Consider the following 6,784-nt stretch of genomic DNA (forward strand, 5'->3'; position numbering starts at 1 on the left):
GATTTTGACTATTTTATTTTTTAAGCGATGACGTAATCGCTTATTGCCATGGCACGACGGGCGCTTTTATTCTGTCGCGATCGAACAGAAATCAAGTTTAACTTAAAACAAGAAAACGCCGCGTAGAACACAAAATCAAAATACTCCCGTGCAGTTAGAATGGAACACTACAATGTATAAACGAACGAGATAATTATAAATGATGGGATCTATTAGATTAAGTAGACAGAAATTTCTAATGCTTATAATATAAAGGGCCGCTGTGAGCAAGGGACCGTTTGACCTTTCTTTAAAAGCTTGCTAGCGCGTATCGTATGTCGTTCATCAGATGTCACACTATAATATAACGCAATCTCTGTTGAGACAACATAGGGAAATCTAAAAAAAATTAGAATATAAAATAAAATATAACTGTTGTTCAATTGAGCAAATCTACAAAGAAAATGTATTAATTGCATCTTTTGCCTGTGAATTTATAAGTACTGTATTTATTTAAATTCAATCAGATCCTAACTATGCTATGCTATTTATACAATCACTTACATTGCTTCTTATGTTTGAAAAATGTAAGCTGCAGTTGGATAACAGTCTTTTTCACGCACAAAGTGTCAGCTACTTTTATTTACGATACGATTTTGACAAATTTCCTCAAAATTATGTAAGACCCCTTGTGAAACGTCATCGCTTCTGCATGCATTGCGTGCCATTTATTTGTTTTCGTTGTAGTTTTAGTTTCGATTGAGATATATCAACCACTCGACAGAGTGTTTCATCACATTTCAAAACACCTCGAAGTTCGTCAAAAATACTCCGCTGCGCGTCGTACTTTCAACTCTCTTCTCGGTGTTTGGAAATGTGATGAAAAACGCTGTCTCGTGTTTGATATATTACAAGAAATTTGTGAAATTTATCAAGGGCCTGATGACAAAATTTAATGTGGAAAAATGGTTTTAACTTTAATCCAATGGATACTACTCACAAATGATCATTGTGGTAGTAAATGGTCCACTTTGGAAAGTCAGGGAATTCTTAATTTTTTGCTAGTAAGGTAATTTTTTTTACACCGCTGCAGGTTTTGATAAGTGTTGAACTAATGACCACTTTTTGGGTCAATAAATAGAGGCTATTTTATGCCAAATAAATTAATTATGCTCAATAAGAAGTCAATGTGGGAATTTCTGTTTTATTCATGGGTAGCAACCATGATTGCGGTCATAAGACATTAAAGACTTAAGGCTTATATGCAGGTATTAGCTCCCCCAGGTATAAGCCCTTTATGAAGTTGGGCTTTTATAGCCAGTATTTTACAGTATATCCTCCTAATGGGGAAGGCCACTTTAAAACCATTGAGGAACTCTGTAACACACAAGAACAAATTAGTTTAAAGTGAACTTTATTATCATCCCACTATGTGAATACACAACAAATGTACCACAATAACTTACGAGACTGCTTACATATGGTTCACGTTTTTTTTTTTTTGCAAAAATAAAGACAGTTAAAAATAATAATTTTATTATGTTCATGGGCACAATCAGCGTGACATCTTACAAGCAGTATTGCTGAAAAAACCTGCAGTTAAAGCATGTAAACTAAATTGATTGGGATCTGCTAAATTTAATGGGTTAACAAAGCAATGAACAACACAAAATTTGATTCTGATCAAACCTTCGACATAGGACGCCTCTTACTACATTGTACAGTAGCAATTAACATGTGTCAGCGCAAAACAGCTAAGTAACTGCACTAAGTACCAAAATACTGACATTTCTTCAAAATATAATTTAAGGCTGTTTGCCCGTTATAAACAAAAATGTACATGTACATGAAATGGGATGTACTAGTTACCAATTTGCAGTAAGGAACACAATTAACCTGAAATGAAATGAAACTAGGCAAAGCAAGCCCATCTAAGGTGGTGAAGCTTTTAAACATTTGTTTAGTACTAAGGCTAGTGGAAAAAGCCAGCATCAAAATGGAAAAGTGACTACATACCTTCGATTTTAATTAAATTTGTTATAACTATAGAAAATTTTCACATGTTTACTCCCTGACTTTTAAAGGACTATATTTGACTTTATTTCAAAGCAATACTTTTCTGTGCCAAAGTGTTTTCAAAACATTTTAAAATAAAAACTAGCGATATAAGTACAGAACAAGAACTATCGCTAGTTTTTATTTTAATGTTTAACTAAAACATCTTTAATTAAAGTAAGTGAAAAAATAAGGTGTGAAATTCTTCAACAATTATAAGATTCAGTAAAAAGATAAACACAAGGAAATCTTTACTCATGATATTGCTTTTCTAGTGTCAAAATAATTTCTAAAACAACATTAAAATATATGTAAAAGATAACATTTCTAAAAACTGAAATTTGTATGTGCCAGCAAGAAAATAAAACTCAAGGAAAATGGAAAATTAAACATGTTGTATTGCGTATACTACAAATAATATTAGTAAAATATTGAACAAGTAAAAAAGGAAAATCGCAATAAAAGTTTCAAGCATACAGGATAATTGGCAGTGGTACAAAGTCTTACCATACCTCCAGCTTGACCCCTCTGTCACTAAACTGACCACCTTATTACACATGATGTTTGCATTGTTCATTATTCTTAAAAATAGAAAATTCAATGTTGCAAAAAAAATTGGCTTTTTTTTATTTTTTGTAAAAAGCCAAATACCACTCTTACTCGCAAGAAAAATGTGTAATAAGGTTATCCATTACAATTTCAATATTGTTTTTCTAGTCATATATTTATTACTCTGTCATCATGTAGGCAAAATGTGCCCCTGGTTTTAAGAGCTACCAAAATGACAGTCGTCACTTCAAAATATTGGATGCACAACTCAACATCAACAAAATTATTTTAGTTGTATTACAAACAATACATTAGGGCTGGACCATTAGAAACAATGGCGAAAGGTGTAGCCTGTCAAATAGCCACAAAAATTTTTTTAAAAGGAGCTGTTCACAATGAAAAAGTGTAAGCAGCAGCAACTACCTGCAAGGCCCAAAAACCTCCTGCAAAGCTTGAGTAAAACAAACATTTGTGTGCAGAAAATGAAATTACAGTCCTTCCCCAGGTTACTAATGGCCCATTACTGGATTTTCGACAATACGTTGCCTTAAACACTGTTCCTTAGTCCTTTTCCATAAATTTGGAACACGCAGTCCTAATAATTCCCTGGACTATGAGTACTTAAATACAAATAAATATTCCTATAACCCATTAAAATGTTAAATAACACTAATATCAGTTGTCTGGGTGGCATCTGCTAATGAGAAGAAAATCCTTTAACTTTTGAAACTAAATTTTCAAACACAACCTTGGTCATAATAATGCCATGACAATATTACTCATAACGCAAATTTAGCAAGGATAATGTGACATTGAATAAGGAATTACGCCAGCAAGTGGAATAGCAGGGGTGGTGAATGGTCCTTCAAAAAATTTGTGTCTCGCAAAATTTTAGCCAAATTTCAAGGGTCTCGTCGTCTCGAATTTTTCTTTGACGCCTTCTCGGAGTCTCGATTTCTTTTTCAAGGCTAAAAAGTTCTCGGGCTCGCAGAAAAGATATCAGTCTCGCCGGCTCGCAAAGTCTCGCATTTACCATTCGACACCCCTAATAGCTTGGACACACTGCTATCTTTCAAATAAATTTTAGGTCAAGATGATTGGATGTTATGCAATATTCAGTACAGTATGCACTGTTTGCATTTTCAACTTTGTGTGTGCACTGTCAGGACTGCATTGTCTTTGCTAAATCTACCTATTATCATGGAGTTACTACCATATTTATTGCACCTTTTAATAACAAGCAAACTCTGAAATTCAAAAACCACCTAATGATTGCTTTTGTCACTGCCTTCAATTATAATTCTAGCAACAGCCGACAAACCTTAAAAAAAATGGATTGAAAAATACCCATCACAACTGAGTGATGCGAACAGGTTGACGTTAACTTTTGTTTCCTGAGAGGTCCGCTTAGGTGATCGAGGGCAGTGAAAAACATAACTGTTGACTTGAGCAGAGTTTGCGTGTTATTGCAAGGTGCAGTATGATATCACAATCTATAAAAGATGACTTGTGAAGTCCATGATATTAATAACTTCTCTAAAATCTTCTGATTTTAACCCTTAAAATTCCCAAGACTGGACAATTTCTTATTCTTCTCAAGGCATTAGTAAACTGTTAAGTAGAACTTGGTGAAACTTAATTTTTTTAGCTTGGAGCTTACAGCGTTATAAAGCTTTAGATGTAATCTTCATCTCTCACCCAGACATTAGTACTATATTATTCAAATGAAACAAAAAATGGTTTAATTCCCACCAACTTTGACAAATCCCATTTTTACATTCTTGAAAAGTTCCCCTGCCAAAAGACTGCACACTTAATAATTAGTCCTTCCTAAAATATAGGGGCAAAATATTGGTGAAGGTTTTGGGACCCAGATTTCAATTTAAATGTTTTCCCAAATATCCAATAACTTTCAAATTTTTATTTCATTATCAAAGTGCAGTGTTTGCACAGTGGCATTTAATCAAAGGCAGAAAAATATAATAATGCACCAAGAAAGATGAAACTTTAATTTACAAACCCTCAGGAGTCACAGACTTTTGACACACTTTGCCAAACATTTACACAAAGTAAAAATAATACCGAAGCGCGCAAATGACGTCATGACTCAGAGAAGACTCAGACAAACAAACCGAAATGGCGGCCGATTTTCCTAAAACACTTTCTAAAGCAGCCGGTATTCCTAAGACACTTTCATAAAACGAAAACTTCGCCTAGATTCCCTCTATTTCTTTCAGAACAAGCTGATGTTTTTTGAGCCTTGTCGTGGTTATATTCATTTGCATTCTATTTTTAGACCTCACGCGCTTCGCTATTAAAAGCTTATTTCGTTTTGCAAATAGTACCAAATTTCTTACATTTGGGAAAGTAACCCTGAATAGTTAAAGTTTCATGATTCTAAGTGCATTCTCAATAAAAAGGTTAATAGTGTGTTTGACACAGGCCAGTAACAACTGTCCACAAATAACAGGACTTAACGCATCCCCAGGCGGTGAAATATTCTTTCCAATATAACCAGTTGTGACTTTCCATATGAAAAGGAGACTAAAGGGGTATTTACATGATACAGCGCAACATTCAATTTGGTGCGAGATGAAAAAGTCAGGCCATGTTTACATAAGCCATTTTTATTGGGGTGTGAGTTTTATACTGCTGTAAGCTGAGTCATACCACATTAACATGACATGGGAATGAATTTTTGTATCAGAATGAAAATCTGGCTCTGGTACAGTATTAAACTGAGGTGAACTCCTACCGGTATGACTTACTCCGGTATGAAACTTGTGGCAGTTTCATGTAAACGAACACAGAGCCACAAAAGGGAACCAGGATGAACTCTTACTGGTATAAAAGTCGCCCCAGTAACATGTAATCACACCTTACTGAACATATTATTGAGCACTTCTAAAATGTTTTTTTTTCCGTATAATTTTCATTGCATACTTAGCTCAAAGTGTTTTTTTTTTACTATGAATTGCCTTTAGTCCCCCTTTTACAGTACTGTGCAAAAGTAATGCAAACGAAATTCGTCGAAATTCGCAACTTTTCGGGGCTTTTCGACGAAAAAATTGCGAAATTTCGTTCCAAGCGAATTTTCGGCGAAAAAGTAGCACTTTTCGTTTCGTCTATTGTTTTAAACGTCGCGAATTTTCGCGAGCATTTTTCGCTTGCTTCGAAATTGTCTTCGAAAATTCGAGCGAAAATTCGCTCTGTTCGAAATACTCTCTTCGAAATTTCGAGCTCTGTTTTCGCTGTGTTGGAATGTCTGTTGGCCTTTTCTAAAGCTATGGCTCTGCCCTGCTTCATGACTATAAAGAATGTCTCTTTGAGGTGCTGCTATTCAAACTAAAAGACGATGACCATTGTTTTATGACAGATCGTTTTATTTTACTTTAAGCATTACCGGAGAAAGCCTTTTAAAACTCGACCAAGCAATTAGCCCCCTACCTTAGTCTGTGATTCAAAGATAAAACTTGATTCCTCCTTTTCTATGTTTAAGTGGCAAAGTTTATACTCTTCTTTTCGATCGCACATGTAAACACATCCGCCATATTGAATCCGTGATACTTGAACCCAGACTTCCACGTGCCCAAAGCAGTATGTCAACATTCAACATGGCGGACAAGTCACATGGCGAGCGTGTGCTGGCGTATGTTTCACCATTTTTTTGAGCCACTAGATCGAAAGAAAGAGTAGATATGGAGGCGGTGAAAGACTTTTACTTTCTCAATATTTTTGCGTACAAAGTAGGACTTATTTTACAAGGTAAGATGTTCGAAAAGTTTCTTGTACGATCGACGTGTAAACTTTGTGGTCGCCGCGCCATGTGCTTTCACTGATTACTGTAATATGTACAGCTGTAAACAAGAATCTTACTCAAGGCAATTCGTTTGAGTTATGTTAAGGTATAAATAAAGTTTTCTCACATCCAAAAGAGGCTGAAATGTTTTCAGTAGTAAACCTTTTATTTGTTTAACCCCTGTCTTGTTTCTTCGAAGTCGGCTTCTGAAAACATTAGTATGGCGCTTGTTTATGCTGCAAATATAGCCTCTACAGTGGTGTTCTTTGAAGTTTTAGGAACTTTCATTTGCCCCAAGCCATGTTTAAGTTATATTTTACTTTGTCACGGCTCAAATAATTTATTTAATTGTTATGACCTTGATGGAGCGCGCTTCGCGTTAGTTTATTAACTATGGTCGAG

This window comes from Oculina patagonica, chromosome 11, assembly GCF_052425735.1.
Source record: "Oculina patagonica isolate OP01 chromosome 11, crgOcupat, whole genome shotgun sequence".
Lineage (NCBI taxonomy): Eukaryota > Metazoa > Cnidaria > Anthozoa > Scleractinia > Oculinidae > Oculina > Oculina patagonica.